At 45.0% G+C, this 20564-nt stretch overlaps 1 long non-coding RNA gene across 2 annotated transcripts in view; it reads left to right on the top strand.

Annotated features, from left to right (window-relative positions):
- TTC9 overlaps window positions 8688-20564 on the top strand; it is an 81901-nt gene continuing 70024 nt past the window's right edge. For both annotated transcript variants that reach the window (XR_001918646.1, XR_001918647.1), the window contains exon 1: window positions 8688-9269. This is a non-coding gene — a long non-coding RNA (tetratricopeptide repeat domain 9). The remainder of the gene's footprint in view (window positions 9270-20564) is intronic.

Genomic DNA, 20564 nt, shown 5'->3' with positions numbered 1-20564 from the left:
GAAATTAAAAGAAGTTGCTCCTTGGAAAAAAAGCTATGACCAACCTAGACAGCATATTAAAGAGCAGAGACATTACCTTGCTGACAAAGATCAATCTAGTCAAAGCTATGGTGTCTCCAGTAGTCATGTATGGATGTGAGAGTTGGACTTGAGAGTCCCTTGGACTGCAAGGAGATCAAACCAGTCAATCCTAAAGGAAATCAGTCCTGAGTATTCAAAGAAAATAAGTCCTGAATATTCATTCAAGGGACTCTCAAGAGTCCTCTCCAACACCACAGTTCAAAAGCATCAATTCTTCTGTGCTTAAGTGAGTTCCAAAAGTCATCTCATTAACATAAAAAAAGACACCTTCACTGCTTTCTTCATTCAGGAAATTTCAAGGGTCGTAGGAACTCTGTGTCAGCAACAGAGATAAAGATCAACTGTATATTTCTTGTTATACATCATAATATCACGGACACTGTGATTGACAGCTCTACCATGACCCCATGGAACAGGGGAAGGAAGAATCCCCCAAGGAAGACATGCTGACAGATCCAAATAGCTGAAATCATAGCCCCTGTGGAGGGCTACAATTGATAGCGGAAATGGGAGGATTGAGGGGTGCAGAATGGACTGAGTAGTAGGAGAGGGTAAGGATAGGCAAAGAGGGTTTGTTTTTCTAAATAAGACCAGACTGAATGAGACTGTGATAGAGGAATTTCTTGTTGGGGTAGCAGTGGGGGATGAAAATATGAAACTCACAATAGCCTTATATGATTAATACTACATCTGAGCATGATATAGTTAAAAATCTCCCACTTTCCCACAGAGGGATTTTTGAAGGTTGAATATGGATTAAAAGCTGGTAATGAAAACGTTGTAATTTTCTCAGGTAAATTGTGAAGCTGAATGCAATTAGAAAAACATCCCCCAAAATAGCGTTGGTTTTGTTGGCATGGGACCAAGCCCTGAACAGCTTAGATTAGTATAAAGAAGATTCAAATATATGTCTTTCACATATGCTTAAGAAACTGAGCTAAAGGAAGAGAAAAAAGCAGCACATGCCATCTGTTTAGGAGGTATGAAAGCTCCAGAGAGAGATTGGAAAGAAAGGGAAGCTTCAGTCTTCTAAGACCAGGAGGCAGTGAGAAAGGCCGAGATGCAAAGAAATAGAAACAAGGTCAGGACCAAGGGCAGATACAGAGCCTGAGGCCCATAAAGTCAGCAGGAGCACTGTGCCTTCTGCTGTGCATCACACCAGATTCTTCCCATCAAAATAATGCATGAACATCTCTAAGAAATCTTGCAATGCGTCTCAGTAGTAATGAGCTATTACATTAGTGATAAGATCACCCATAGGATTCACTGTCTTATGTCCAGTGCTGGCCTGTTAGGAATGAAGGGAGAGGTTTTGATGACCTTGGGCCAAAGGATCAATGAAGCCAACTGTGTAGCAGAAATACTGTGGCTCAGTCTTCGTTCTCCCCTGTGAAATCCACGAGCAAGCAATACATTCAAGGACCACCTACAGATGAGCAGGCCAAATACTATTTTCACCTGAATAGGTGCTCAATTTCTTAGTGCAGAGTTCTCTTGCAAAAACAAGATTGGAGCAAAGTAAAAGCCAATAGTAAAGGCTAGATGAGCCTTGCCCTCTCCATCACATACCCAAATCTTCTCGCTCTCTGTCCTGCCATCAGTTCAGTTCAGTTGCTCAGTCGTGTCCGACTCTGTGACTCCATGGACTGCAGCACACCAGGCCTTCTTGTCCATCACCAACTCCCGGAGTTTACTCAAACTCACATCCATTGTGTCGGTGATGCCATCCAACCATCTCATCCTCTGGCGTCCCCTTCTCCTCCCACCTTCAATCTTTCCCAGCATCAGGGTCTTTTTCAATGAGTCAATTCTTCATGTCAGGTGGCCAAAGTATTGGAGCTTCAGCTTCAGCATCAGTTCTTCCAAAGAATATTTAGGACTGATTTCCTTTAGGATGGACTGGTTGGATCTCCTTGCAGTCCAAGGTACTCTCAAGACTCTTCTCCAACACCACAATTCAAAAGCATCAATTCTTTGGCACTTAGCTTTCTTTATAGTCCAATTCTCACATCCATACATGACTACTGGAAAAACCATAGCTTTGACTAGACAGACCTTTGTCAGCAAGGTAATGTCTCTGCTTTGTAATATGCTGTCCAGGTTGGTCATAGCTTTTCTTCCAAGGAGTAAGTGTCTTTTAATTTCATGGCTGCAATCACCATCTGCAGTGATTTTGGAGCCCCCCAAAATAAAGTTGGACACTGTTTCCACTGTTTCCCCATCTATTTGCCATGAAGTGATGGGGCTGGATGCCATGATCTTCGTTTTCTGAATGTTGAGCTTTAAGCCAATTTTCTCACTCTCCTCTTTCACTTTCATCAAGAGGCTCTTTAGTTCTTCTCCACTTTCTGCCATAAGGGTGGTGTCATCTGCATATCTGAGGTTATTGACATTTCTTCCAGCAATCTTGATTCCAGCTTGTGCTTCATCCAGCCTAGCATTTCTCATAATGTACTCTGCATATAAGTCAAATAAGCAGGGTGACAATATACAGCCTTGACATACTCCTTTCCAGATTTGGAACCAGTCTGTTGTTCCATGTCCAGTTCTAACTGTTGCTTCTTGACCTGCATACAGATTTTTCAGGAGGCAGATCAGGTGGTCTGGTATTCCCATCTCTTGAAGAATTTTCCACAGTTTATTATGATCCACACTGTCAAAGGCTTTGGCATAGTTAATAAAGCAGAAGTAGATGTTTTTCTGGAATTTGTTTGCCCTGCCATACTGGGCCAGAAATGGAAGCAATAAAAAGTCTGCTTGTCTATGCATCTGAGGAAGAGAAAACAAGATGGCCTGACCCCCAAGAGGAGGCTCTGACTTAGTTCACCCATTCCCACTGCATGAAATAGAAGAGAAAACTGCATGGAGGTTCAGAATCCTGCCCTTGTGAAGTGTGGACCAATTAATTTTCTGGAATCTGTTCAATCTAGTGAATATGTCTTCTCTGGGAGAAAGCAAAGGCCAGGAAAGAAGGGAAGAAATGGAACGTCCTTTCTTTTAAATACTTGCTCCCCAAAATGTGGGCCACAGACCATCAGTATCACGTTCCCCAGGTGGTTTGTTAGAAATACACTCTTGGGTCCCACCCTAAACAGTAGAATCAGGGAATTGCTTTTTAAAAAGATCTTCTGCGGAGTCACATGCAAGTTAAAGTTTGAGACGCACTGAGTTTGTGAATCCTAAATCCATGCCCAAATTGTCTGTCACTTGGATCTTCACTCACTTCCTAAGACAGTGCTCTGTGTACAGCCAATAGTTACTGAAAAGAGTGTTTGAGAAATTCTCTTTGGCACCTATTTAATTTCATTTGAAGGGAGGAGGCCATTTCTGAGAAACAAGCACACACTTATCAGGGAGTAGTTTAGACAGAGACAGAAGCATACTAAATACAAGCAAACAAAACAGTTTTAGACATACACACACAGCTCTGCAGAGTGGGACAGATGGGCATAGTAAGTTTCCTCTCACACTGTCCCCCCGCCCATAACATTCCCTCCCTTCCTCACTCCTGCTCTCCTTCATCCAATCTAGTCCAAAGCTCTTATGTTGAGCTGTTTCCTACACAGAATAGTTACCATGTGTATTACATGTCTCTTGCCACTCCATCTCAGACCCAACATTGAAGAATGAGATGTTGGACCATTAAGCCAGGACAGAGTAAAAACAGACAACAATTGGGCACATGCTTCTCACATTTAAATATTGTGACTATCATGATCAAATTCACACCTTATTACTGAGAGTAACCAAACCCCAGGCCTGGATCTCCATCTAATATTTGCCTTCGGTAGCTCTTCCTACCTAAGTAGGAAGTTTAAAATGTATATAGCACACGGAACTTATTCAATATCTTGTGATAAACCATCATGGGAAAGAATACCAAAAAAAGAATATGTGTATAGTCACTGTGTATGTGTATAGTCACTCTGCTATTCAGTAGAGACTGGCATGACACTGTAAATCAACTGCACTTCAATTTAAAAGGGGCTTCCCTGGTAGTTAAGAATATGCCTGTGATGCAGGAGACCCAGGTTCAACCCCTCAGCTGGGAAGATCTGGAAAACAGAATAGCAACCCCCTCCAGTATTCTTGCCTGGAGAATCCCATGGACCGAGGAGCCTGGAGTGCTACAGTCCATGAGGTCGCAAAGAGTTGGACATGACTGAGTGACTAACACTTTCACTTTTTCAATTTAAAAAAATTTAGAAAAACAGCAACTCAGAGTACACAACTCCCAGTATCTTCTCTTTGCTTTATCTGACATAATGCCGTAAAGTGAAAAGGGCCAGGGGGTCAGCAAATATGGACTGAGTCTGCCATAACATCTATTATGGAATCTAATCATGATGGAATTTAATGAGTCATAATTAAAGTTATAATCTGTTGAGTACTTACAACGTACTTCACCACAATCCTATGAAGTAAACAGAATCCCTATTTAATGAATAAGGATATTTGAAGTTTTCAGAAGTTGAATAACTTGCCCAGGAAGCAGCAAAGATAGCATTCCAACCTATACCTGTCTAAGTCCAAATCTTAACCACTAAACTAGTATGATCTCTCACTGATCAGAAACTACTACAAACTCACCGTGTGAGTAGAGAATCATTTTCCTTCTCTGGGGCTGTGAGGAGGATTAAATAAGATTAAAGATGTTCAAGCACTTAGAAAAGTAAGGTGCTGTAACATATAAGGTATAATTTAGTACATTAAGGCTGTGTCCAGATAAAAACCCTCAGTACTATATAAATGGCAACTAACGGGAAAAATGTTCACCCTTGAAATTGGCGATATCCCAGTTCATTCAATACACAGTTCTTATGTATCAAATTAGAAAATATTTTTTTAAAGTTTAATCCTTCATGTTGGCAAGGATGTTGGGAAACTAGCATGTTCCTGGTGAGAGGTCAAGTACTACAATCTTTCTAAAAAGCAAATTGAAAGTATGTTTCAAGACATTTTTAGATATTAACATAATTTCTTGTGAAGAAATACAAATTAGGACAAAAACTAAGTATGCATAGAGTTAGTTAAGAGCATAGATACTAAAGCCAGATTGCTTGGATTTAAATACCAGCTCGACTTTTTTTTTTTTTTTTAATTTTTTTATTTATTTGTCTGTGCTGGGTCTTAGTTGCAGCATGGGGGATCTCCTTCCCTGACCAGGGACCCAACCTCAGCCTCTCACTTTGGAAGCGAGGAGTCTTAGCCACTGGACCACCAGTGAAGTCCCCCAGTTCTATTTATCAGCAGTGTGACCTTGGGCGAGTCTCTGTGACCTGGTGTCTAAAATGGGGATAATAACACCACCTATTTCACTGGATTATTATAAGTGGTATCTGTTATTTTTATTATCTCAGTGTTCTTTATAATAGCAAACACTTGGAATCAATCTGTTTGACCACAGAAAAATGATTAAATACACTATGCTACAAACACAAAAGGAATAGTATGAAACCATTAAAAACAAGACTTTAAAAAGCTATTTAATTACATATAACGTAAAGTAAAAAGAACAGGAAACTGTATATATCCTCCCATACCACTCATGTTTGTTAAAAGAGTACTTTGTACAAACATAGATGCTTAGAAAAAAAACAGAGAGGAATTATATTGAAATATTAACAAAGAATATACCTGGGTGACAGCATAGACTGGGGGGTTTCTTTGTACGTTTCTATACTTTGCAAATCCTCCAGAGCAGGGTTTTTCACACTCTTCATAAGCATATGAATCATCTGGTGATCTTGAGAATAGATCTGGGTCAGCAGATCTGGGATTTTGCAGATTCTTCAATTCCAACAGGCTCCAAAGTGATGCGGATGCTACTGGCCCAAGGCCTCCACTTTGAGTAGTTAGGTTTTGGAGCCCGAGTCTTCAAACTTGGCTGTGCATCTGAATCAAGGTGGGAGTGGGGGTCAAAACACAGATTACGGGACCCATGCCTAGAGTTTCTGATTTTAGTAGGTCTGGAGTGAGACCCTAGAAATGGCATCTCTATTTTCCAGGTGACACTGATGCTGCAGGTCTGGAAACCGTGCTTTGAAAACCAATGATGTAAAATACATACATCTTTTTCTCAGCATCATGAAGGAGGCAGGAGCACTCAAAAAACAGGCCACCCTTCTCCTCTGTTTACAAAATCAGATGCAACCCCTTCAAATGCTTCCATAATCTAACCCAATCATTTTCAGCTACTTCTGTTTAGACCACTAAACTCAAACCACTAACGCCATAAACATCCCTACGATTCCGAACATCAGGACCTCTGCTGTTTCCTCACTGTGGCTGAGATGTCATTTTCTTGTATTTCCTCAGGATCAGATCTTACCCATCCTTCAAAGCCTCAAATGTTTCCTGCACAAAGCTTCCCTTCCTCAGGGCCCACAGGACTTTCTTTTCCTTCTGGTGACATTTACCAATTTCTACCTGGCAGAGTGAGTATATGGGTAGGTGGTTTATCTCCTCCAGTGGACTGGGAGTTAGTTAAAGAGCAGGATAGTCCCTTCCTGGACTATCTTTGCCCCTTGACCTCAGCACTTCCCCAGCAAACAGCCAGGGCAGTCTGAAAGAATGAATGAAGTAAGGGATGGAACCTTCCGAGGCAGGGCAGAACTGCCCTGTAAATGGAAACCAGGACATATGCCCAGCCTCAGTGACCAACAGTAACAGGTGTTTTCCATCTTTGATGTCTGTGATTCATTCTGCACAGCTGCCTGCACACCCAGGCGTCAGCACACGGCAGCTCTCAGAATATACAACGCCCTACGGGGTGAAGTGCCCACTGTGTTCCCGGTGCCTGGGCAGCCATACACGGGGACACATCTCAGTGACAACCTGCATCCACAAAAAAAGAGGCCTTGCCACCTTAAAATTATTAACAAAAAAATATTAACACAGCTCCTGGTTCTTACCGCAAAGAACCAGGAGCTGCGGCTTGTGCCTACGTCCCTTGCTTCCCGCCACACCTGTCCTTTCAGTTTTTAAGAAATCTACTGAGGGTGAGTCTGCATGTGCTTCACAGCCCTGGGTCCCCCATCCCTACAAACACACACACACACACACACTCACAATACATCCCTGCACACACATATACACACACACACAGACAATACATCCCTACACACACACTCACAATATATCTCCCCCACACACTCACAGTACATCCCTACACACAGACACACTGACAATACATCCCTACACATGCACACACACTCATAATACATCTCTACACACAATCATGATACATCCCTACACACATACACACACACACACACTGACAATACATATCTACACACACATACACACACACACAGACAATACATCCCTACACACACACACACTCACAATATATCTCCCCCACACACTCACAGTACATCCCTACACACACACACTGACAATACATATCTACATACACATACACACACTCATAATACATCTCTACACACACTCATGATACATCCCTATAGACATACACACACACACTGACAATACATCCCTACACACACACAATACATCCCTACACACGCACACACACTCATAATACATCTCTACACACACTCATTATACATCCCTACACACACACACTGACAATACATCCCTACACACACACACAATACATCCCTACACACGCACACACACACGACAATACATCCCTACACACACACAATACATCCCTACACACACACTCATTATACATCCCTACACACACACACACTGACAATACATCCCTACACACACACACACACTGACAATACATCCCTACACACACAATACATCCCTACACACACACACACTCATAATACATCTCTACACACACTCATGATACATCCCTACACACACACACACACACACACTGACAATACATCCCTACACACACACACACGACAATACATCTCTACACACACACAATACATCCCTACACACGCACACACTCATAATACATCTCTACACACACTCATGATACATCCCTACACACACACACTCACAATACATCCCCCCACATACACACTCACAATACACCCCTACACATGCACGCACACACTGACAATACATCCCTACACACTGACACACAAAATATATCCCCCCACACACACTCACTGTACATTCCTACACACGCACGCACACACACTCACAATACATCCCTACACACACACACATTCACTCACAATACATCCCTACACACACACACACACACACACACACACACACACACACACACACACACACACACACACACACACACACACACACACACACACACACACACACACACACACACACACACACACACACACACACACACACACCCTCCCCTATGCGTCTCTTTCAGACTAGGCGCGCCTCCGAGGGCTGGATTGAATGGGAAAGAAAGGGCTCGTCTTTGTCATTAATCCTCCCCTCCTTCAGGCGAGCCAAGCTTCTTCCGGGTCAGCGACAATCCCCGCCAAGCCCCTCGGGCCCCTGACCCCCAGCACCGCTAGCCCCGGAGCGCGCCGGGGCCAGGTCGCCGCCGCCCGCAGGTTGCGGGAGGGGAGGAGGGCGAGGCGGAGGGCGGGCGGCGCGGGAGTGGGGGAGGGAGGGCGGAGGGAAGGAGGGGAAGGCAATCCGAGGAGGAGGAGGAGGAGAGAGCAGCCTCCCGCAGCTGGCGAGGAGAATGGGAGTGCGGGACACCGGACCGCCGCGGGGTGTCACGGCCGCGGCCGAGCTCTCCAGGCGCGGGGCCGGCGCCCGCCGCGTTTAAAGCCGGGAGGGCGCGGCGGCGCCGGGCGGCGGCCGAATGGAGAGGAAGGGCTCGGCGGCCGGAGCCAAGGGGAACCCGAGTCCGCCCGCGGCCGGGGAGGCGCAGCGGCCCCAGCCGCCGCTGTGCGTCCCGGGCGGCGGCGGCGGAGGGACCCCGGCGCGGGGCCAGGCTGGGGCGGCGGCCGAGCCCGCCGAGTTCATCCGGCGCGCGCACGAGTTCAAGAGCCAAGGGGCGCAGTGCTACAAGGATAAGAAATTCCGCGAAGCCATCGGCAAATACCACCGAGCGTTGCTGGAGCTGAAGGGGCTGCTGCCGGCCGCCGGGGAACGGGAACGGGACTCGCGCGGGGCCTCCCCGGCCGGGGCTCCCAACCCCGGCCGCCTCTCGGAGGAGCAGAGCAAGACGGTGGAAGCCATCGAGATCGACTGCTACAACAGCCTGGCAGGTGAGCTGCACCGCGCCGCGCCGCGCTCCCGGCCCCTCCTTCCTCTGCCCTCCCCGGCTCCAGCCCGGAGCGGGTCCCTATTCTCCGGCCCGGGTCCTCCGGTCGCCGCGCCGCGCCCCGCACTGCCTCGCGGGGACCGTGCCGCTCCGGGAAGGAGAACCCAGGAGGGCGGGCGCTTTGGAAAAAGTGTGACTTTTAGGATTAAACCTTTTGAAACTCGTGGTCATCCCGCATTCCTCCCCCGCATCCTCGTAAATCTCGCCTATAAATAGCTGGACGGACAGATGGGGACCCAGCCGGCCTGGCGGCGACTGCTGCTACTACTGCTCACCAGTGGACCCGGGTCCAAATGCGGGAAGCGGCACCCGGGGTGGGCCGCCTGCACCCACTGCATGCCCAGTGGCTGCTGGCCTCGGGGATCTTTGGCACCAGAGCTGGCCCTCACCTTCCCCCCGGCTGACCGCATCTCTGAGCCAAGTCCTTGCCCGAGTCCCTTTGGCCCCAGTGGCAAAGGGCAGTTTGCTACGATGCTTTCAGCATCTCAAGCAAAATGGATTCCAAAATGCACTTTCTTCTCTCCGAGCTCTGCTGGGGCCTCGGTTGCCAGGTGAAGAGAGCAATCTCAAAGGGAAACTAGTTCAAGGTGGGGCTTGAGCTGTGCTACATTCTCGTCCCCCGCCCCCCACTCCGTGTAGCGCTGGTTCTCACACCAGCTGGCTGCTAGGCTTTGAGGAAAAGAGAGTCCTTTTATTGGGATAAGAAATTCCCAAGTACACTTTGGAGATTAAGGTCAAAGTCGGGCATTTTAAAAAATTAACTTCGGCACAGGAAATTTTAAAGTCTCTAAAAACGGAGGAGTCTGGGTCATTCCAGAGCCTTCCTGAGAGAAGGTGGAAGAGGTTGGCAGAGGCCTTATATTCGAAAAGCACTCTTTGGTCTTCTCCCACCCCATCTGGTGGGATTTGGGAATGACCCACCTCCTCTGATCAAATTAAAGGCCATCACTCCTGGTCCCTAACCCTTGAAGTTGCCCAAACTCTTTAGCTCTGGACAGTTGGAGCAGAGTTAGGTGAGGAGAATGGGTGTGGCTGTGTATGGTGGATTTGTCTGGAGGCCAGACAGTTGGGGGATGAAAAATATATGTGGATAATTGTGCTCTAAGTGTCAGTCAGCTCTGTTCCCTTGGATGTCTCTAGTGCCTGCCTACCTCTGCTTCCATAAAGCCATGTCCAGTGTCATCTTTAATCAGGCAGAGCCAGGCACTTTGTAATTTGTTAAGCAGTTTACAAATGTAAAGGATTAATAATAATAGTAGTAGCCACGGTGGGGATGGTGCTGCCGATAGTAGTCCTACTGGTAACTGCAGCAGGTAAAGTAGTAGTAATATGGCATAGATGTATTTCAGTCAATCACAAGGCACATTGTTATTCCCTTCCTTTTCCCCGCAAGTCTCTGGCATATTCACTACTGCCTGATGAATGTAAAGGGCAGAGTGGCCATGGGTGGAGAAATCACTAATGCAGTGATTTCAGAGTGGCAGTAGAGTCTTCTATTTAGTATTTTCCATGGGCATTCTAGGGTTGCCCCTCACCCCATGCTATTGGCTGCCAGCCTATGGCTAGCACAGCCTACCTTCTACCCGCGAAGTGGTTACATTTCCATGGTGAAACTGAAGCTGTGTCTTCCTTGGTCGGGCCAGCCCAGTGGGTGGGGCTAAGATCTGGACAGTGCCTCCACTTCCACGCCCACCCCCACCCCCCCAACACACACGCAGGAAAACTTTAGTGGTGAGAGAATGGAAAGTAGCAACGGCACATTTCCCCCTCTGCTGCTTGTTCCAGTGCTCACCACTTATTAATATTAATAATTCATGGATTGCAAAAGTAATGCATGCCTATCAACTGTATTTTCTTTTAGAAAATGCAAAATTACCTATGGTCACAGCAACCTGAAGAAATTCATTGTGATATATTTCCTTCCTCTATCTTTTTCTTTACTTAAATGTAAACTGTTTACAAAGTGAGGGACCTCCTGCATCCTGTTTTTATGCCCAGTCGCCATTGTATCTATCAGAGCATTTTTTACATGTCACTAAAATCTTTTTGTGAAGATTATTTTCAAGGGCAACCTAAAATTTTTAAATACGTATTTACAATGATCATTTGATGGAAAGAGGAAGAAATATGGTTCCTATTATTGTTGTTAAGACCAGAGCAATGCAGTGTGGCCTGTAAGATAATCTTTCCCCCGTGCCTGATTGAAGGGAAGAGATAGCAACCGCAAGTTTGTCCTGGCAAAAAGGCAACTGGCCCTTCCATCCGGGCTGCAGTGCTGGCTGAGCAACCCAGTGGGCTCCAGGTAGGAACAGTCTGAAGATGTGGGTCCTCTCAAGAATCTGTCCTTCTACACAGCTGTGCATAGAGGAAGAGCTTTGGGGTTTAGAAGCAACATGGACTAGCTCAGAAATACCTGGAGGATTAGGCCATGTTGCTAAGGGCATCTCAGCACCAAACAGAAACTGTTGTGAGGCTTCTGGAGGAAATCTAGGTTCCGGTGGTCCTTGCACTCTGCATGGAAGGCCCCAAGAGAACAGCAAGTGGGCAGTTAGAATCTGCTAAGAGATATTCACCTAAAAATCCATTTAGATGACTTGAAGTGACCATTTGAAGGGTAGGCAGGCAATCTGCAAGGTGCCTATGGTTGTGGTCTGTTCTGGCTTATAGTTTCTTTCTGATTAGTAGGGATCTGGCCAGTGGTGCAAGACTTCTCAATTTGATTGTGCATGTCTTATTCGCTAAGAAATTCAAGGGGAAAGATAGGCAGCATCTTCTTCCTTCAGAATTTCTAATAATTTTGATACAATGATTAGAAAAAATATTCTGACCTGCCAGGGGAGATATAGACATGTAATTCTTACCAAGGCTATAAAAGAGGCATATACTGGCCAACTGATCAACTCCCATTGACCTCGAACAAGACACAGGGCTCCCCTGGGGCCTTGGAATGGTCTGTGCAAAACCTCTTGAAGGACAGAGCCTTTTGCTTTACATCTGTTCCTGTGGGATTGTGAGGGCCCCAGCTGGGATGTGATCAAAAGGTTGTAATGCATGACTTTGTGGGTATTTTCAAATGATGTTCAAGACTCAGATGCCCACAGTGGAGATGAGTGCTGACAGGCTATGGCATTGAATCTGAAGGCTAGATGAGAGTCAGCTTAGGCCCCTATTCCTGTCACACCCTGTGACTTTGTATAAGTCCCTACCACATTATTTTATGTCCATTTTCCTATCCATTTAGAGCTATGCTTTGGAGGGGTTTTATTTGTTTTACCAAAAGGGCCAGTAATTTCTATTGAATTAAAAGTCCCAGGAGAGGGGAATGACACGGCCTAAATAAGTCACACCTGAAAAAGGCCTAGGTGAAAGTCAGTGTTATCACTATTTGTTTTATCTTCAAGCCACAGAACCGGAGCCAGCTACATAAATTGTGGGGCCCAATGGAAAATGAAAATGTGGGCTCCTTCTTCAAAAAGCAGGAGAAAATTGTCCGTAAAGGTCTTAAAAGATAAAGCTTTTCCCCTTTCATGATCTCTCTCTCTCGACATGGTGTTTTTATCTGCTATTTAATGTCATTATGAGAAAATTATAATTTTAAAGGATTGGCGTGAATTAACCATTCATCTTTATAGTGTGCAGTGCCAGTTTTAAGTGGAAATACAAGAGCACTTAACTGGTATGTGAAATCACGTAAGTTCCACAATTCACGTTTTGCAGTTGGTACATGCATATGTAGTTTATTCCTGTTGGAACTCTGGAAATGCTGACAAAATGAACTCAACTGCTTTTATTTCACTTTTTATATGCATACTTTTTTTGTGCACTCTTTACCAATCTTGCCTTTCTGATGAGTAAGGAAAGGAAAGGGAGCTATTCCTTACTCCCACCCAAATCTTTCCTTCTCTGTCATCATTTTCAGCCTAAGTGGTTGGCTAGCACAGGGAAGTAACTTAAGCAAGAAAGGATATGCTGGGGTTTTAGGTTATTTGTGTTTCTTAGAACATTGTTGCTTCCTTTCTGCATTTGAAGCAATTTCTGGGTTGAATGGAAAGCCTGGCCTCTTTGGGCTGTCCGTGTATGTGCTGACTTAGTTATAGACCAAGCACCCTTACCGTATGCTCGCTGAACTCCCCTTCATCGTGGAACCACTGTATGTTTCTGGGGCATGTGAATGCTAGGGACCACATGGGGTTGCAGAGAGTGTTTGTGCCTGTCTTCTGACCATGTTTGTGCTCCATTATCCCATTGGGCTTCACTTAAAAAAGAAAGAAAGAAAGTGAAGGTGCTCAGTCGTGTCCGACTCTTTGCCACTCCATGGACGGTAGCCCACCAGGCATCTCCGTCCATGGGATTTTCCAGGCAAGAGTACCAGCATGGGTTACCATTTCCTTCTCTGGGGGATCTTCCCAACCCGGGGATCAACCCCAGGTCTCCGGCATTACAGGCAGATACTTTACCCTCTGAGACACCAGGGAAGCCTTCCAAAACATAGTTTCAAAAATAAAATAAGAATTTCAGGAACTCAACAGCAGAGCATTAAATCAAATACAAGGACCTTCTGCACATGGGTCCTATGTGACTGTACCCTTGAAGCTACCTCGCAATGGGACACCCGTAGATGACTGAGCGCATGCATCTAAGGCGAACAAAATTAGATACAGACTCTGAGGCAGATTCTAAGACAAAGGTACCTGACTGAAATCGGTGTGGGAACCAAAGGACTGAGCATGAAGATGGATAAATTACAAATATGAGAATCAGTTGTTAAAAGAAGAGGTCAAGAGCTAGAGACAAGCAGTAACCTGGTAACCAGAAGATGAGTTGTTGGGATAAGAACTGGCAAAGGAAGGGGAAAGAAGAGAGAGGTTTCATGTTAAGAAGCTCCGCCAAGATCTTGGCATCTGGATGGGAGACCTTGACCCGCCAAGCCATTGTTGACCTGAGACTGGTCCTCGGGCAGCCCCTTGACCAATAAATCTTAAGCCTGTAAACACGGCTTTGAAGATCATCTTCCAAGAAAGAATATGAGAATTTAAACTTGTAGAATGCTTTCAAGAAAAGAATATGCCAAATATAGACTACAGGCTGAGTTTCTAAAGTGGATTCTGAAGTTCCTTAGTTTACCTACAAAAGTAGTGAGTTGGATGGCTTGTAGCCAGCAACTCTCTAGGACATCTTGAAGTAAGAGTGCCTACAGCCAAAATGCAGGGGAGTGCCCCATTCAAGTCACAGGGACTTGCTGCAGGGTGGACAGGAAGGCCAAGATGTGGAGCAGCCAGAAACTGTTCCCAGAGCTTCACAGGTTGAGGGTGACCCGTGAGATGGAACATTCTCTCCTGCCAGCTATTTTCTTTCATCACCAGGTTGTACCTCCTGCATACAACTATGATGAAAACCCAGTGTTTCACCCAACCAACCAGCAGTTTCCTAATTTCCAGATATTTGGCTTTGGGAAATTAGATGTTCATGCTGGGACCAGATTGTCACTAAGACGATACTGCGGTCCATTCCCAATCACATAGCAGCAGCCACAGCTCTAGCGTGGACAATGTACCAGATATTAAAAAAGCCAAAGCTAAGGGAATTTCCTGGCTGTCCAGCGGTCGTATGTGGTGCTTTCACTGCCAGGGACCAACGTTCCATCCCTGGTTGGGAAAGTAAGATTGTGCAGGCCACACGGTATGAGATGTGTGTGTCAGCGGGGAAGGTGCTTTTAAAAAAAAAAAAGGCCAAAGATAATACTACATAAGATGAAAAGTGTTTATGGGCTTCCCATGTGGTGCTAGTGGTAAAAAATACGTCTGCCAATCCAGGAGATGAAAGAGATACAGGTTTGACCCCTGTGTCGGGAGGATCCCCTGGAGGAGGGCATGGCAACTCACTCCAGTATTCTTGTCTGGAGAATCCCATGGACAGAGAAGCTCTGGCGGACTACAGTCCATATGGTCGCAAAGAGTAGGATATGACTGATGCCACTTAGCAAGCACATACAGTCTTCCGCATGGATTTCATGTGGCCTTGAAATAATTACTAGCAGGGTAAAGCTCATTTTCTTCCTTTTATGCATACATACACATTTTCATATCAGCAACAAAATGATGCCATGTCTGGTAAGACTCAAAACCAACAGTTCCCAAATTTTATAATAAACTATACTGAAAAATTATAATATATATATATATCTGAATCACTTTGTTATATAATACCTGAAACTAACGCAACATTTGTAAATCAACTATACTTCAATTTTTTAAAAAAAGGAAGCGGAATGTGATATGTAGTGCCAAGGAGAGTTGACTTCAATCAGAAGAGTCCTGGGTTGAAATATATCCAAGTGGACCTTCTCTTCTTGTTCAGCCAAAAGGAGTTTAAAACAGCACTCAAATTACAGACAACATTACACAGAGGAAGACTGTGGAGCAAAGGTTTCCCTTCCACAGTGTGTCTGTGTGTGAAAAATGAAAGTGCTAAGGAAGTGCTAACTAGCTAGCTTGAGTGTTGTGTAAAATCAGAATTATGATTTCGGATTTGGATATGACCCTTACAGTGGTGTGTGAGTTTCCTTGTCAACATCGCCACCTTGTCATCAACATGAGCTTAGACACTTCCAAAAATAGGGATACTCACCACTACCTAAAGTGACTTATTTAGCAACCACCACCACAAAACAATAGCTACAGTGTAATAACAGTCACGGCAATGGCAGAACAGACTACCGTAATGGGCCCCGTTTCTGGCATCCAGTAGATTTTCCATGAATGTGTTTGAAAAGAATGAAAATGCTTATCCCAGCATTTGTCTCATATTAAGGATCCAAGAAATTCAATCATTTCATTAATATTAATCGAGCAACTAATAGGCGCTAGACACTGGGCTTGAGAGCTGGGTACACAGACAAGGTCACTGCCTTTCATGAACTTACATATATACCTACATAACTTTGTGAGACAGAAAATCCAAGCTCAGAACAGTGAAGTCCCTTGCCCATGGTCACATACTAGTGTATGGCAAACTGGAATTTCTCATCTGCCAGGTCTCTAATTTGAAAGCCTATAATTCTAAACACTCACCCCACACCCTCCATCTTTAGAAGTTTCTTTCTTAGGTACAGAAATTTGCCTTCTTGAAATTTCTATCAATCCATTCGTATTCTATCTACCTTTTGAAGCAACACAGAATACGTCTCATCAGTGTAACAAGGAAAAGCCTTGACATTTTTAGGGCAACTCACTTGCCCATCCTCCAGTTTTGTCTTCTGTAAGTTATTCCCTTTTTTTTTTAATTACCATGATGTATGTGCCTTGTATGTTTAGGATTCCTATGTCATGACCATCCTGGGTGGTTAAGGGGAAAGTGTCCTATACTCTATACCAGGTTCTATGTCACTAGAAAGGAGACTTGAATTTATATGGACAGAGAGGAATAAGAATCTAATGAGTCACAATTTCTAATGAACCCCTCTATCCAGAGTGTGTGAATTCTAGTTGAGGTCTTAAGAAATTTAAGTGGATCTGTTAAAGAGTAGAAATTCATTTCAGCCATTACTTTTTCAGTGATCAGTTTTGTGGATACAATGAGGGAAATGACCCACTAGAAGAGGAGCATCTGGACACGTCCAGATGCATTACTGCAGACCTGGTCAGTTTTAATGTCACGAGAGTAATGATTCCATCATTTAAAAATATGTTCCAGTTTAAGTGCTAAATGAGATTGGACACAATATTATTCTGTATGGCGTGGAACATTTGCTCTCCTAACATCCTCTAAAGTAGTATTTATTTTTAAGTTTGTGTTTTTGTGCCTGACTGATAAGTTCTAACTTTGGGAGCCAAAACCTCATGTCCCAAGAAACGAAAACAATCCCTCCCCCAAACCCAGCAGTAAGCAGGCCAGTTGGCCCTGTGTCTAGTGGGACGGGAACTGAAGGAGGCTCCTGTGACAGCTGGTGGCACAATCTACGTGAACTTAATCTGGTCACAAGACCTCTAGTCTTGAGTTTCCTCACTTGCTAAATGGGTATAATCATGCCAGCTTAACTCACAGGGTAAGGGTGAGAAGCAAGAAGACAATGTATGAATGTACTTTATAAAGTATTGAAGTATAAGTTAGCCTTTCAAGTGAATGGGGGTGTTTAGGAGAAAGACAAAAGAATACAAAAAAGAAAAGTGGGGGGCTTCCTGGGTGGCTTGGTGGTGGAGAGCCCACCTGCTAATACGGGAGACACGGGTTCGACCACTGGTCTAGGACAATCCCACGTGCCGCGGAGCAACTGGGCCCCAAGCACCACAGCTCTTGAGCCTGTGCCCGAGAGCCTGGGGGCCACAGTGAATGAGCCCGTGTGCCACAACTACTGAAGCCCAAGTGCCCTAGAACCCATGCTCTGCACCAAGAGAAGCCTCCACCACAGTGAGAAACCTGGGCACCACAAATGGAGAGTATCCCTGCCCTCTGCAACCAGAGAAAAGCCCACGCAGGAATGAGGACCCCCGTACAGTCAAAAATAAATAAATAAAATTATTTTTTAAAAAAAGAAGTGGGGGCAATACCATGGTGGTCCACTGTCTAAGACTCCAATCTCCCAATGCCAGGGGACCCAGGTTTGATCCCTGGTCAGGGAACCGGATCCCACATGCCAGAGTGAAGACCTGGTGCAGCCAAGTAAATAATAGATATAAATAAAATAAAAAGAAATAAGAAATGGGAACTGCCCAGTGAAGGAAATTCCCACTAATTCTAACTATTTGAAAAGGGGTCCTTGAATAGTATCCCTAGTAGATACTAGGGAAATCTCCTGATGTGTGGTTTCTACATTCAGTAGCTATCCCATGTTGTTTCAAACACACACATTCAAACAATTCCCCAAATGCAGGTCATCCACAAAAAGAAAAGCACTTGCTAATAAAACAAAAGTGTTTCTGATGAGAAGAATGTGACGGCCGTTCTTTGCAAGCCAAGTTCCCCCGCTTGTCTTCAGCCGTCCCCATCGAGAACACAGCAGAAGTGTGACTTGATGGAGTGATGCAGACAGCAAGTTCTGTCTCTCATTGGTCAGCTGCCTGGAATCAAAGGATCTTGCCTCAAGTTTTCTGATGTCCAAGGGTTGGAGTCCAGAATCCCGGAGGTCCTTTCTAGCTCTGCAAAGAATAATTCTCCATTCTTTCTGAACTGGGTGGCCATTACCCAGAATTGGAGAGGTCTGTGTGGATGGATAGGAACCAGTCTCCAAAATCTATCATTATGTGAAAAAGCAGGGGTTTCCCTGGTGGTCTAGTGGTTAAGAATCCATCTGCCAATGCAGGGGACACAGGTTTGATCCCTGGCCCAAAATGATTCCACATCCCACGGAGCACAGTGCACCACAACTACGGAGCCAGTGCTCTAGAGCCCACGGGCTGCACCTACTGAGCCCAGCTGCTGCAGCTGTTGCAGCCTGCACGCCGGGCCTGTGCTCTGTCACCAGAGAAGCCACCGCAAAGAGCAGCCCTCGCGCCACAACCAGAGAAGAGCCCCACTCACCACAACTAGCGAAAGCCTGTATGCAGCAATGGAGACCCAGCTCAGCCAAAAATAAATAAATAAAAACCTTTTTTTGGAAAAAAGGCAGAATGCAGAACAGTGTTTAAAAAGTATAAACTAGCATCAGCATGTACACTAGTACAGTATTTGCTTTCAAGAAGATTATCTGAAATTATGCAAGTGAAGCTGTCCATTTGAATACAGAACTGGACATTTTTCCTTTTCTTTTTGATGATTACGACTTCATTGTTTTTAGAGCAATTAAAGGTTTATAGACCTGGAGAAGGGAATGGCAACCCACTCCAGGATTCTTACCTGGAGAATCCCACGGACAGAAGAGCCTGACAGGCTGCAGTCCATGGGGTCGCAGAGTCGGACATGACTGAGCGACTAAGCCTAAAGATTTATAGCAAAACTGAGGGTAAAGAATGGAGATTGCTCGTATACTGCCTGCTCCCATACATGCCTAGCCTGCCCTGGAGTGGTACGTTTGTTACAGATGATGAATCTGTATTGACCCAGCACGATCACCAAAAGTCCATGGTTTACTTCGAGGTTCTCTCTCCTGTTGTACATTCTGTGGATTTAGACAAACGTATGATGACATGTCCCTGTCATTGTGGTACCATACAGAGTGCTTTCCCTGCCCTTAACATCCTCTGTGTGCTTCCTCTTCATCTCTTAACCTGCTCCAACCCCTGGCAACCACTGACCTTTTTACTGTCTCCATCGTTTGCTTTTTCCAGAATGTCCTATAGTTGGAATCATACAGTGTGTGTAGCCTTTTCAGTCTAATTTCTTTCACTTAGTCATATGCATTTAAGGTTCCTCTCTGTTCCTTTTTTAACTTTTTCTTCTAAATCTTTCTATAGTGTATGACTTTTCTAAGTATATGCATTATTATTTTTATTTTTAACAAAAAATGATGACAGGATTATCTGTATGGAAAGATTATGCATAGTTTTGCTGCTTTTATTTTCCCCCTAAAAAAAGCCCACCTTATACACATAATTTTTAATGCTGTTCTGCATATTACCTGAGTCTTGTCTAATCATGTCAGAATGTGACACAAGATGTCAAGCAAAATTATCCCAAGCCCCAAACTTTCTCTTATTAGCCCATCTTATGACTTATCCTTTCTACAGTGCCCACCACCCCAAAGCACACACAGGGCTAGGTCCTGGCAGCATGGTACCCCACAGCAGGGGGATGGATGCCCTTCTGCGCTCAGTAGCACATGAGTGATGATGTGAATCTGCTGGTGAGATAGGGAAGAAAGTTGAGTCAGAGCTTGTGATACAGACTGGTCCTGAGCATTTGTGATGTGCCTCTGGTGTAGAGGAAGGGACCGTATCGGGGGTCCATGACCAAGATTCTTTTCGGCCCCGAGTCTAGGAAATCCTGCCCCGTCAGTAGCTCAGACACAGCACCCGGAAGGAAGCTCACTCACTCATCAGATCTTTATTGGATGCTTGCCATGGCTGTTCGCAGCCCAAATCTCAAACCCACTGTGTTCTCTTCAAAACATGGCACGGGGTTGTGGGAGCAGGGTTCTCATCTAGACTCTGCCGCTCACACTTGCACTATGATTTTGGAAAGGTCACATCACTCTGAGCCTCAGTTTCCCCATATGTAAACAGCAAGGTGTTGGGTCAGATGCCCTCCAAGTCCCCCTTCAGAAGTGTTGAGCTGTCTAGGATTTTGAAAACTGTCTAGTGTCCCC

This window comes from Capra hircus, chromosome 10, assembly GCF_001704415.2.
Source record: "Capra hircus breed San Clemente chromosome 10, ASM170441v1, whole genome shotgun sequence".
Taxonomy (NCBI): domain Eukaryota; kingdom Metazoa; phylum Chordata; class Mammalia; order Artiodactyla; family Bovidae; genus Capra; species Capra hircus.
This window is presented reverse-complemented; position numbering and strand designations above follow the sequence as displayed.